Raw genomic sequence first — 14,463 nt, 5'->3', positions numbered from 1 at the left:
GGAGAGGACGGAGGACTGAGATCCGAGCTTCAAACTTCTCCCAAGGGCAGAGCAGGGATGGGGGAAGCTAGGACTGGCAGCACACCCCGAGCCGCCGCCGCTTCTCCACGCTCTGGGCACAGCAGGCTCTCAGTGGCACCGCCTGCTCCACAACCCAGGCTTAGGCAGTCTCATCCTGCAGGGAGAATCAGGGCCCACTGGGGTTGCAGGGGTGGTGGGTCCTGCACCGTGTCTGAGAGAGGGCAGCCCACAACAGACGCCTTCGCTGAGACGTCACCCAGCGTGTGCACACCCCCAGCTGGGCAGGGGTCCGATGCCACTCAACTACAATCAGAAACCTTTCCAACCTCTGATGTGATCATGTGATCATGGCAAGAACACACAACCAGGGCTCAGACGGCGAGGGTCTGTCGCGTCCGTGCTGCTGTCAGCTGGCTGTGTGACACTGGGGACGTCCACTGCTTTCTCGGGGCTTGCTCTGGCCCCAGGCTCCTTTGGTGTCAAGTGTGTCCCTCTCCATGGTCCCCCACTAAAAACTGTAGAATAAAGTGGCGCAGGGGGCTTTTCCCTTCCTTCCACTAGGTGGCGTCGTGTGTCCAGCTGTGGCCGCCAGGCCGGGGGTGGGCACCCGGATGTCTGTGCATGGGTTCCACTTGGCTGAGCCCAGCCCAGGCGCTGGCGGCGGCAGCTCTCCGAGGACCAAACCATGATGGTGCAGTCCGGCTCTGCAGGTTGAACCAGGGCAGGACGGGAAATGGGCAGGCGCTGAGGCTTAAAGAGCAGTTTGGTTTTAAAAGGGCAAAGCTTGGTGAAGGCTGGACAGGTAGATCTGCTAACTTCTAGCTTTCTAAAAAATGGCTTTCCACTTCGGAACCGCTTGCCAAAGGTCTGAATTGCCATGAACAGTGACAATTGAGTGACTTTAAAGATTCCACTCCTGAACTCCCCCACCAATGCCTCTCCCACTGGTTTATTCTAATGCGGTGTTTTGGTTACAACAATAATTACTCTTTACATTTGACACAATGTCGGGTTGAAATGAATTCACTGGAAGTTCACTTGAAATCACCTTCCCGCGGTGCTTTGCCGGCTCATGAACACATTGTTCTCCAGCTGTGGGCACAGCGTGCGTGTCATCCTAGGGCCCCTCCATGTGCGTGTCATTGCAGAGTACATCCACACGCGTGTCATCCTAGAGTACCTCCGCACGCATGTCATCTTACAGAGCAGCTCGTTAAAGTCCTGCCCAACGTCGTACCCAGGGTCTAGCCGACATAGTTTCCAATGCTAAAACGTTCGGTACCCCACCTGTCAATCCTTCTAAGTGACATTCAGTGTAAAAGCAGAATGACAGCGGGCATTGCATTACCCAAGGTGACCCACTTAGTTCCCAGGAACGGCAAATGCCTGTGCAAGACCCCGAGGCGTCCACGTGTGTGACTCCGCTGCGCTCAGCTCCACCCTTGCCACTAGTTGCCCCTCCTGCCACCACTCCCCCGGGCATCTCTAGTTAGCGGTTTTGTTGTTTTTTTTGTTTTGTTTTGTTGTTTTTTTTTTTTTTTTTTTTTTGACAGGCAGAGTGGACAGTGAGAGAGAGAGACAGAGAGAAAGGTCTTCCTTTTGCCGTTGGTTCACCCTCCAATGGCCACCGTGGCCAGTGCACCGCGCTGATCCGATGGCAGGAGCCAGGTACTTACCCTGCTCTCCCATGGGGTGCAGGGCCCAAGGACTTGGGCCATCCTCCACTGCACTCCCTGGCCACAGCAGAGAGCTGGCCTGGAAGAGGGGCAACCGGGACAGAATCCGGCGCCCCGACCGGGACTAGAACCCGCTGTGCTGGCGCCGCAAGGCGGAGGATTAGCCTAGTGAGCCACAGCACCCTAGTTAGCGTTTTTGAAGCTTTCTGGTCACCTGGCTGGGGCAGGGGGTGGTGGGCACCTCACCCTAGAGAATGAATGGCAGAGGTTCCTAGGGCCACCTGCTGTCGGACAGCAGACACCAGGCTCCTTCAAAGAACCTGAGGAGTAGAGAGGGAGCCAGCCCCCGTTCTCAGTGCCAGGGCAGAATTAGAGACACTTTGCAAGTGTCATGATTTCTCCTCCCATCTCCTGTCCGGCGAGAAGAAACGGCACCGCCCAGCGCAATCACACAGGCTCACGCCTCCCAGCGGTTGCCCCAGCCCTTTTCCAGCTCACTGATGTCCCCGCATCCAGCGAATCCAGAGCAGCTCCTCTTCCTGGGCCGGTGCTGCCTGCACACACCCACAGACACAGACACACACAGACACACACACACACAGACACACACAGACACAGATGCACACACACAGACACACACAGACACACACCCACACACCCACAGACACAGACACACACAGACACACACACACAGAAACACACAGACACAGACACAGATGCACACACACACACACACAGACACACACAGACACACACCCACACACCCACAGACACAGACACATACAGACACACACACAGACACACACAGACACACACACAGACACACACACACAGACACACCCACCGACACACACACACAGACACACACACCCACAGACACACACACAGAGACACACACACACAGACACACACAGACACAGACACACAGACACAGACACACACACACACACACACACCCCGTGTCAGGCCGCCTCCCGCCGCCCAGTCTTCCAGGAGGGAGTGGCGAGACATTGGCTGACTCACGGGAAGAGGCCAGGGGGACATTGGAGACCGAACATTTCCTTGGTTACACAGAGTCTCAGAAATCACTTTACAGCACTACATTTTTGCTTTCATGTTTAATTAAAACAAAGACAAAATCGGGAGCAGGAATTTAGCCTGGTGGTTAGGAATGCCCACAGCCCGCACCAGGGATGGGCGCTGCACTTCTGAGGCCAGCTCGCTGCTAATGCTGACCGGGGCCATGGTGATGGCTCAGGTGGTTTGGTTAACCCGGCCCCCGTCATTTTGGATAGTGAGTGAGCCAATGAATTCAAGTTCTATCTGCCTATCACTGCCTTTGAGAGAGAGAGAGAGAGACAGAGAGAGAGAGAGGGAGAGGTCTTCCACCCACTGGCTTACTCTCCAAGGCCCACAGCAGCCAAGACTGGGCTAGGCCGAAACCAAGAGCCTAGAGCTCAGTCCAGGTCTCCCACATGGGTAACAGGGACCCAGCTACCTGGGCCGTCACCTGCTGCCTCCCATTAGCAGGAAACTGGAATCAGAAACAGAACCAGGACTTGAACCCGGGTGCTCTGATTCAGGTCGTGGTTTCTGGAGCAGCATCAAATGCCAGCCCACCTCCTCCCCCTACCCCCAGTGTTTTATAAATACAAAGTAACTACTGCTGTGGCTTTCAAGTTTGCTCAGAGCAGACCTGCAGATACCAATAATGAGCCATGGCAGGCCAGCAATTAAAACGCAGACTTTGCTTTCAAGCCATTACAGGTTAAGAGTGGGCGTGACTTGCTACAGTACCTCTGTGTAAGGGCAATGACTCCATCCTTCTCTGTGAGCATTCCTTGTAACCCCAGATGCCAGGATAAAAGAGACACCTTTTAATAAAGCTTTATCGCATCGTCATCTATTTATACCCTGCCCTGACTCAGAAAGGATTTGACGGAGCCAACAACAACAGTAAGAGAAGAAGCCGCCACCAGTGAGTAAGGATGAACTGCAGACACCGTGGGGCAGGTGCTGCTGCAATTTTGCAGAGCGCCCTCCAGGAGTGGTGTCATTAGGGAGGCAACAAGGGGTCGAGGTTGAAAACTTGGGCCCTGAAGTCAGGCAATTTGGCTGTGAACCTGACTCCATCTCGTACCAGCTGGGAGACACCGGAGAGTGACTTGGGCCCTTTGTGGCTCAGTTTATCATCTGCGGAATGGAGAGCTGAGCCAGCAACTACTGCAGAAGGCTGAGGGCTCATGGCAGGTGCTGCGAACAGTGCGGGAGGCACAGGAAGGGCTCACTGCAGGCAGAAGGTGGCAGAGACGTGAGGCACACACACGCACACCCGCACTTCTGCTCTCAATCGCAGGCCTTGCCAGGGGACCAGGTTGAGTCAAGGGGATCCGAGTTGGAGGTGACACGTGTCTTTTCTGGACACAGCACGCAGGAGCCCTTGCATGGCCTCCGTGGTGCTCCTGCCGGCCTCGGTGGCCCTGGAAGCCGAGTGCTGAGATGGTGGCGACACGAGTGCAGGAAGCTGCATCCCCGTGTCTCCAGAGTTGGGGAGGGGTGAGGCGGTCCCAGGAACGCACATCGGATTTTGCATTGACAAAACGTCTGTGCTGTCCTGGGCCACAGATGTCCAGATCTGCTTGCTCCTGCAGGGCTCGCCCTGGCTGAGCAGCACAGCTCCTGGACTGTTATCCTTAGCCCCTTGTTCATTCCACTGAAGAAGCAGGGGGTCGCCCAGCCAAGGGAAGACCCTCCACGGCAGCCCAGCCCTGGATTTGCCTCTGAAAGTGACACCATCCCAGTAATATTTGCCTTTTCTCGGATCCCTGTGAGCTCTTGTGATGAAAAATATAAAAAAAAAAAAACTCAGCCTCAGCTGAGTGCGGATGTAAGCAGCAGGGATAATGAACCATCGGGTGATGTGTGCTTCTGCCTCCTGTCAGTCTGGACTGTGGCCACTCGAGAACCTGCAGCAGGTGGTTGGGGGGAATGAGGCTTGGGGTTCTTTTCTCACCTAAGGGCAGCATACCCGGAATCCTAAATTTGAAAGTCGTTAGAGATGGGCCCAGGAGTGGGAGACACCCAGTGGCACTGAAATCCAGGAAGCAGGAGGAGCCGGGAGGCTCCAGGAAGAGGGACCAGGATGCTGGGCCCCTCGCCGCGAGGGCAGGGAGACCAGCAGGTGCCCAGGGCCGCTTTGGCCACCAATACCCCTCCCACCTTACCCTGTCCAATCTGTAATATCAGGGCCTCTCTTGAAAGGCCCTCAGCAGGACTCGTGCTATGTGTGAAACCACAAGGCTCCCCACCAAGTCAGCATCCTGAGCAACAGACGCGGGTTATTTCTTCCAACATGAGGCCAACTTACTGCCTCCCTCAGCCTCCCCACTCCAAAGGGTGGTGCACTGTGCCTCAGTTCCCTGCCAAGCCACGTCCTCGCATGGCCCCTAATCCACAGCCAAAAAACACAGCCACAAAACTCAATGCTCCTTCTGTGCTGATTTTTTTAAAAGATTTATTTATTTATTTGAAAGGCAGAGTTAGAGAGAGGAGAGGCAGAGATAGAGAGAAGTCTTCCATCTGCTGGTTCACTCCCCCAGATGTCTGCAACGGCTGAAACTGTGCCAATCTGAAGCCAGGAGTTTCTCCTGGGTCTCCTACGCAGGTGCAGGGACCCAAGGACTTGGGCCATCTTCTACTGCTCTCCCAGGCCATAGCAGAGAGATGTATCTGGAGTGGAGCAGCCAGGACTCGAACCAGTGTCCACATAGGGTGTCAGCTCTGCAGGCCGCAGCTTTACCCACTATGCCACAGTGCCAGCCCCCGATTTTTTTTTTTTCAGTAAAATCATTGCAATTCCTGCTGCCTTCTGCACAAAGAGGGTATGAAAATGAGCTCAGGTGCTACAGAATACCTTAAGCACCTCCCACAGGAAGTTACATAAGTGCCAAACATGGCTACCCGACACCTGCCACGCGCTACTGATGTCCAACCTAATGGTTCCACCCTGTCACCTCCCTGAGCCCGGGGGATTTTGTCTTTGCTTTCATTAAATGGCAGTTTCCCCAAAATTGAAGTAACTTTTGTGTACTGTGATATATTAGAAAAATGGGGAAATATAAAGAAGAAAAGAAGAAAACCACAGTCCCACCCCCAAGCGACCTCGTGGGTACAATGATCAGCTTTGGGCACTCCCTTCCAGTGTTTCCATCAGTACCTCGTTTTGGATTTCAGTCAGGGTCAAGGTCAGGCTCAACACGCCATTTTATGTGCTTCGTGAGCCTTAGATCATGAACATGGAGACTGTCAGCAAATACAATTGCTCACGGCCACAGGCACCCCTGTGCTGTCTCTTCAGCGCCGCCCTCGTGGCTGGATGCTGCAGGTGTCCCCGACATTTTCCGCGTATGGGTGACACTTCGTTGAGCTTCTTTGGCTTGGTTGAGTGTTCCTGATAATTTCTTAGGCTGCAGTCGCATGCATAAGCAGTTTGTGCGCCAGTGGGCTCCAGCAAATACTCCTCTTTTGCACAAAAAGGAAGAGCCGATCCTGCCGCAGCAGCCGAGGGCACGCATGGTCTGCGCTGAGTGGCAGCACTGCTCCCGGGAGTGCCTGGGAGCGGAAATGCGACGGCTCTCGTGGAAAACACAGAGGGAGAAGAACCCTGAAGGGTGCTCTTCAAGCAGGGTGAAGAGAGCCTCTTCACCAGAGAGCTACTTAACCAAGGCCACGCGCCGGGTTCCAAAGTTTCTTTGTATTCAGGGGAAAGACTGCCCACCCACACGCCTGCCTCGTCACCCCCGGGCTCTCTGCTGAGCACACGCTGCCTGCAGACTCCAGCCGCTGGGTGGGAGGGGCCCACAGAGCTCCCCCCATCTGCGTCCGCCCTCTCCGACACAGCTCCGGGAACCTCAGCTCTGCCTAAACAGTTGCCAAGGATACCCCGGCAGCGCCTGAACCCAGCCTCGATGAACCGAGAGGCCCCTGGTGGTTACATTTGTTTTTCCCTTTATTATGACAGGTTAATTCATATTTTTCAAACCCCAATCAGACAAAATGCATGAAAGCAATCCAGAATTGATGCTTTGTCTGCCTTCAGCTCCAAAGATCTGTTTGTCTCACCTAAGAATCTCTCGTTGAAAGAGGCCGTGCCGTCAATACCCACCCCAACAGTGATCCTGACAACAACAATAATTAAAGCAGCAAACCGTTCATTGCGTCCGCCGCTCCCTGTCGCGGAATGGCGCACAGAGGAGTGAGTCACAGCTGATGCGAGCCCGGGGTTAAAGCAGGAAAACTGTGAGGGTCTCACTATGAAACTGATTGATTAACAACAAGTGTTTTTAGGTGACTCCATGGGCCACGTGCTCTGCCAGGGTCCCCTCAAGGCCCCTGCTGGTGAGCTGTCCCTAGTCCCATTTCTCAAAGGAAGAAACTGAGGCCCACAGAGGTTGAGCGACGATGGACCCCGGTCAGGCACAGAGCTGGGGTTTGAACTGCGCGAAGTCCTGAGACTCGGGTGAACAGGGGCGTGGCTAGCTCACCTGCCCCAGGAATCTGCTAGCCCTGGTCCACACTGAGAAAAGGCCTCAAGCCTTCTGGGCGGAGCATCCCAGGGCCAGATCCTGCGAGAGGAGATGAGAAGCAAACAGCGCGTTTCCACTAGGAAGCAGGAGAAGCAGCCCGCCTTTGACGGGAAGAATTAGAAGTGACGGGGGATCTGCAAAGGAGCCAGGTGGTGACAGGTGGTGAGGACCGGCAGCGCTGGCGGTCGCACTTCCACTGACAGCGATGGCTGCGGAGAAAGTCGCTTCCCGCCATGGGCCTGGTGAGTGACCGAGCGTTGGCCCCACGGAAACCGGCAAGGGCCACCTGCAGCGTGAAGACGGAGCGGCTTCCTCCAGTGTTTGCGCCCTGACTCAGTGCCGTCAGCTCTTGCGGAGGCCCTGGGACGCTCGGCCAGGAGTCTGGATCCCAGGGTCAGCTCTTCCAGGGATGGGCTGGGACTTCTCTCCACCTCCGCGTGCAAGAGGAAGGACCGCGGCCCACCAAGGTCCCTCCCAGCTTTGCCCCGATGTGATCTCATCCACCCTGGCAAACGCTGATCGAACACACGCACTGCGTCCCAGTGGGGTCCCAAAGTTGTAGCGAGTGTGGAGTGTGAGGGGTGCCACAGGCACGTTCCAGGGGCGACGCGTCCCTGGGGAGGCTGGATCAGGGGCCTATGCGGGTGCATGAAGTCAGTGCTGTCCAGCTGGGTTTTGGGGGGAACATGGGGCGCTCGCTGGGGCGGCCGGGAGCGGCAGGTGCTGGGTAATGGCTCCCTGACGCTCCCTAACCTGCAGCCATCTGGGGACCAGACCCGCGGGCTGCTGGGTGCAAAGGACACAGGCCTGAGATTCATATGGGGCAGTGTGGCATGCAGCCTTGGGACGGAACCCAGGGTCCCTCTGTGTGGAGTGGCCCCAAGGACAGCAGGCCATGTGGGCTTCCTGGAGGGCAGGGCTGTCCCTCCGTCCTCCCTGGGAGCCGTGGGGCTGGGAGGTGGCAGGTTGCCGTGTAAGCCAAGGGAGCAGGGCCTCAAGTCCAGCCTCCAGCTTGGCCCACGTCGTCCACAGAAGTCTTTCGTGCAAGGGTGGGTGTTGCTTTGAAAGCTGGTGCGCTCAGTTCCCCCATGACTGTCAGGTCATGGGGACCTCCTCCCCCAAAGCCTGGAGCTCGAAGTGTCACAGGCAGGGTCCTCCCCGGCTTCCTGCTCTTGTCTCTGGCAGAGGCTTGGTCGTCTCCTGGGAAGACTCCCAATTCATGGCCTCTAGAGGACGGGTGAGGGCTGGAGCCCCTCCGGGCCTTGCTCTGGCTTTGCCCCTCCCCTCAGGCTGCCGTCTCCCCCAGGGCAATGCATGGAGCCCTGGACCACAGCTCACCTGTGTGGCCGGGAGGCCCACTCTGCAGCCCCTGCAGGCTCCAGATCAGCAGTCCCACCGCCCTCTGTGACGCCGCGACGTCACCGTTGGTGCCAGGCACTGCCTGTGGCTGAGACTGAGCACACGCTTGCCCGTCCTCACCCCCGCTCCACTCTCTCCGCCACTGCTGCTCCCAGCAGATAGCCCACCATAAACCCTTGTGTGTGTGTGTGTGTGTGTGTGTACGCACAAGAATGCTTCCAAAAGTTCATGGGAAAAAGTCAAAAGGTAAGCTTATTTGGGTGCAAAACTATGAAAGTCATACATAGTTTTTCATAATATGTATTTTCACAAGACCCCTTCAGATGCAAGGGTTTCAAACATTTTTTGCACAAAAATAAACTTAACTCTTTTTTTAAAAAAAAGAGGTATTTTATTTAATTGAAAGGCAGAGTGACAGAGAGAGAAGGAAAGAGGGAGAGAAAGGGATCTTCTATCCACCGCTTCACTCTGCAAGTGGCTGCAACGGCCTGGGCTGGGCCAGGCCAAAGCCAGCAGCCAGGAGCTTCTTCTGGGTCTCCCATGTGGGCGCAGGGCCCAAGCACTTGGGCCATTTTCTGCTGCCTTCCCATGCGCATTAGCAGGAAGCTGGATTGGAAGTGGAGCAGCCAGGACTTGAACAGGCAGAGGCTTTACCTGCTAGCCACAGTGCAGTCCCTAAACTTATCCTCTAATTCCACTTCCCACAGACTTTGTGTAGTACCTGTGTGTATGTGCACATGTGTGTGTGTGTGTACACGTGCACGGATGTGTATGTGTGTGTGTGCGCACACCACGGGGTGTGTATGGGGATGAAATAACTCAAGAGTCACGACTTACAGCTACTGTCTCAGAAGCCCCGTGCTCCCCAGGGGGCTCGCCGAGCAGAGCGCGCCCCTTGGACGGGTGAGACCCACACACAGTGGGCACAGAGAAGAGAACCCTGCTCTCGCACGCACACGGCACCCCTCTTGCTGGCACGGGCAATGTGACCCAGAACTGAGCGTGGATGACAGCGTCTGGTTTGTTCAGCAAAGCCCATTTCAAAGCAATTAAAGAGCATGCCACCTCCTGTCCAAGCTGCAAACAAAAGGCCAGGGAGGTTTTCCCCGTTTTTTAAGGGATCTGGGCTGTCAACGGCTCCATTAGCAGCTGATTAGATTCTAATTAGCACCTTAATGATGGCTTTGAAATTGAAACCAGGAAAGGGTGTGAACTGGGAGGTGAAGGTGAGGGCTAGGTGGACAGGACGGCAGGAGGTGCCAGTGGGCTTCTTAAGCCCAGGCAAGATTCCGCCTTTATTCTTGCAAGCGGGTTTCTTACAGCGAAGGGGTCGGTGCAACCCCTGGCTTAGATAGTCTGGGCCACACCCACAAAGGGCTGCTTGCTGAAGAATCACCTGGGGGAATAACTGGCAAATATTTCACAGGCAGGAAACAAGGGAGAAAGAGGAATTGGTGCTGCGGCTCCATCTGTCCTCCTGTGTCCCCCAGAATGACCTCTGACCCCGTGGAATCCGGGGACTTCAGGGAGCCAGGCGGGATCTCACAGCTGACCCTCATTCAAGCCAGCATCAGTGCTTGTAGCACCGCGAAGAGGCGTGCGGGGCTTCCGGCGCCCTGAGAAGCGCCTGGCTTCCGAGGTGGTTTTTTGTTTTTTTTTTGTTTTTTTTTTTTTGTTTTTTTCCAAGATTTATTTATTTACTTGAGAGGCAGAGTTACAGACAGAGACAGAGAGACAGAGAGAGAGGTCTTCATCTGCTGGTTCATTCCCCAAATGGCTGCAATGGCCAAAGCCGATCCAAAGCCAAGAGCCAGTAGCTTCTTTCAGGTCTCCCACATGGGTGCAGGGGCCCGAGTTCTTGCTTTTCCAGGCCATAAGCAGAGAGCTGGATTGGAAGTGGAGCACCTGAGACTCAAACCGGTGCCCATGTGGGATGCCGGCCTGCAGGCGGATGCTTAACCTATGCCACAGCGCCGGCTCTGCCCCTACAGGTGTTTCTGGGAACCTTGGTGGAGCAGACTGTGGGGCTGCAACGGAGCCAGAGACTCAGCCAAGTCTGAGCTGCAGGCCTGGGCATTTTAACCTTCAAACTCCAGCACCAAATTTCAACTGCTGAGTTGCTCTGTTTTGTTTTTCAAACAACAGCAAGCCCAGAGGAAACCTCTCCATTTCTTTCCTAAGCTCTCCCCTTCAAAACAAATTCTCCCTCTTTTCCTGTCTGCAGAAATCGTTAAGGGCATCTGAGAAGGCATTTTTTGGTGTGGCTGTTCGTATAAGCAAGGATTCTTCAAGCCATTGATTTCACTTGATTGATTTTAAAGGCAGAGAGAGACAGAGTGAGAGACAGGCAGACAGATGAGTAAGTTCATTCACTCTCCAATGTCCACAATGGCTGGGGCTGGGCCAGGCTGAAGCCAAGAGCCTAGAACTCAATCCGGGTCGCCCAAGTGGGTGACAGGAACCTAAGTACTTGAGTCATCACCTACTGGCCCCTAGGGTGTACACTGGCAGGAAACTGGGACTGGGGTGAGGCTGGGACCTGAACCCAGGCCCTCTTATATGGGATGCCAGCATCCCCTGTGGCTTCCTAACCACGAAGCCACGTGCCTGCCCTACGCAAGGATTTACCACAGAATTTCTCCGGATGGCCAACCCAGGGCCTTATCTTAGCACCCAAATATAATTCCACCTTGCTTCCAGAATTTTCTAAGCACAGAAAGTTGATCCAGAGTAGGTTCAATCTCTTTGATCACAGTGAATTCAATAGCATGGAAATTAACAGTTAGAACTGAAGCTCTTCAAAAGTTTTCTGAATTAAGGGCAATGTGTTGGGGGGGGGGGCGATCAGAGCTGTGGGTGTACCAATTCATCACAGACTTGCCCTGGTTTGTGTTGGAGACAAACCAAGGTCATTGCTCACACCATCTGGTTCAGCCGTGACAGTGTAGCACGGTCCCCTGATGTCACAACGGTGACGTCAAATCAAAGTTGGACCCCAACCCTCCCAAAGTCCTGGCATCAGAGTGCCCCGCCCCCAGCCCAGCCCTTGCAGCCAAGGACAGGGGCTTCTGGGTCAGGCAATGCTGATGTGGCCTTAGGAAGGGTTTTTCTTCTGTCCCCAACCATTCCCTGACTTGTGAATTGGGGATACCAACCTCCAGGCCCTGAGGATGTTACAGAGCCTGCGTCTGCGCAGTGCCGGGCACCCCCATGATGACGCATGCGCGTTTGTTCCCCTCTTGCCTCCCCACTATCAGCAGCTTCCTCTCCCAGAACGCTCTCTTCCTCTTCCTCACCTACGGGCACTTTGCCTCACCTGACCCTGACCTGTCAGAAGCTATTATTTTTTCATTCGTTGAGTTTGTAGATCGATTGCATCCCTAACACAGGACATTGGTAAAATTTCCATTTTTTTTACTCCATCCATAATAACTATACAGATTTATGGGGTGCGGTGTGCTATTTCGATACACGGACACAATGGGTGATGATGCATTCGGAGTAACTGGCATCTCCCTCACCTCTAACGCTTATCACTTCTTTCAATCGGGAACAGTAAAAATCCTCTCCCCCAGCTCTTGCGAAATCCACAATTCTGGTGAAGCCTGGTCAGCTGGCTCTGTGCTGCAGCGCCCCAGAACCTAACCCTCCTGTCGAATGGCAACGTGGTACCTGTGAGGATGTCTTGTCCAGATTCCCAGGGCTGCGATGCTCCCCTGGAAGTCTGGGCCATGGGAGCAGCGGAGCTGGGCGTCATGGGGCATCGAGGGAGTTTTCCTCCCTCCCGCGGCGCTTTCCAGGGGTCCTGCGCGCTGTCGCATCACCGAGCTTCGAGCAGTAGTTCCCATCTCTGCAACTCCTCCCGGCCTTCCTGCAGCAGCAGCTGAGACAGCGGCACCGCCCTTACTCAAGGGCAAACGTTGCTAATACGACTGCCAAGCTTTGATGGACCGACTTCCGCTGGGAGACGCTCGAAGGACGGCTCTGCCCCTCCTCCCTGCAAGCCGCGTCGCTTAACAAACACAAATGAGCTCTGCGGAGTTCTTGAGAAATGTGCGTTTAAAAATATTTTTAGTTATTCAAGAGGCAGAGAGACACAGTGACAGCTCACGTCTGCTGGTTCACTCCCTGCGTGCATGCAGCGAACGACTGGGACAGGCCACGCCAAAGCTGGCAGTCACGAGCTCCATCCTGGTCTCCCACGTGGCTGGCAGGGACCCAACAACTTGAGCCATCATTGCTGTGTCCCAGCATCTGCCTGGCAGGAAGCTGGCATCAAGAGCCAGAGCTGGGAACTGAACCCAGGTACTCCCATGGGAGACAAGAGTGTCTTAGTCATTCTCTTGTTTAAAAAGTTTACTTATTTATTTGTATTTATTTGAAAGGCAAAGCAAATGGCCAAAAGGCTGGGGAGAGAGGTCTTCCATCCAAGATTCTCTCCCCAAATGCCCTCAACACCCAAGACTGCACAGGGCCAAAGCTAGAAACCAGGAACTCCATCTGGGTCTCCCCAGTGTTTGGCAAGGACCCACGTGCTGGAACCATCAACCATCACCGGCTGCCTCCCAGGGTGCATCAGCAGGAGGCTGGATCAGAAGTGGTGTAGCTTGGACTTGACCCAGACACTCGGTTTTAGGATGCAGAAGCTTATCCCACTGCACCCCAACAGCCACTATTGCATTCTCTCTCTCTCTCTCTCTCTCTCTCTCTCAAGATTTATTTATTTACTTGAAAGGCAGAGCTACAGAAAGAGTGGGAGAGACAGAGAGAGATTTTCCATCTGTTGGTTCATTCCCCAGACAGCACAGCAGCCAGGGCCGGGCCAGGCAGGAGCCAGGTCTCCCCGTGGGCAGCAGGGGCCCAAACACTTGGGCCGTCACCGCAGTTGTTCCTAGGCCACTAGCAGGGAGCTGGATTGGAAGTGGAGCAGCAGCTGGAACACGAACCAGTGCCCGTACGGGATGCTGGCACTGCAGGCAGCAGCTTAACCGCCTTTGCCACAATGCCAGCCCCTGCACTATCTTTTAATTCTGCTTTTCCACAAACTTTCTGAAGCCCCCCCCCCCATAATGCAGTGCACTGGAAGAGGGCTGGGCTTGGGGCTTTCAGGCCACTGACCAGTCCCCGGGAGACTGGAGTGAGAGAGCATGGGGAAAGGAAGGGTTTGCCCAGGCCTTGACTGGATGCAAAATCTCCGTCATTCGCTTACCTTCTCTGCAACTCCAGGCTCCCATCTGTCCCAGAAAGGTGACGGTGCCTACTCGGTAGATCATTGCGGAATTACACAAAGGGGCAGGCATAACGTCCACGCTATGACGTAACTCTTCCCCGCCCCGCTGGAAAGCAGACACGAGACTGTCCACAGCAATTGGGGAAACATCGAGTTCGGGCCGTATGAGTTTATCCTTGCGGCGTGAAAGACAATGGCTTCCTTTCTGCTGGGAAAAGACTATGGCAACCCCTCCCCCGGCCCCTCCCTGTCTCTGTACCCTGACCTCCCACAGCGCAGGGGAGGGGACATGCCCACACTGGACAAACCCGCGGTGCTGTGCAGGATGGGTAGATGGCTTCAGCAGTGTCCGCCGCCATGGTGCTCTTGTGGGATGGCGGGGGGCAGAGAGCCCGAAGCAACAAACAAAACAAAACCCACACCAGGCTAGGAACCGGGATTTTACTGGGGAATCTGACACTGGCAAGTGGTTAAGGCCCTTCCGGTATGTTCGGGGTATCATAGTCTCATCCCTCACCCGTCACCTGGCACATACTGGACCCGACTCCCACCCTCAGGAAGATTCTATCGGGTTCAGAGACCGTGGACCAGG

This window comes from Oryctolagus cuniculus, chromosome 7, assembly GCF_051225735.1.
Source record: "Oryctolagus cuniculus isolate XC-2025 breed Fujian yellow rabbit chromosome 7, ASM5122573v1, whole genome shotgun sequence".
Taxonomy (NCBI): domain Eukaryota; kingdom Metazoa; phylum Chordata; class Mammalia; order Lagomorpha; family Leporidae; genus Oryctolagus; species Oryctolagus cuniculus.
This window is presented reverse-complemented; position numbering follows the sequence as displayed.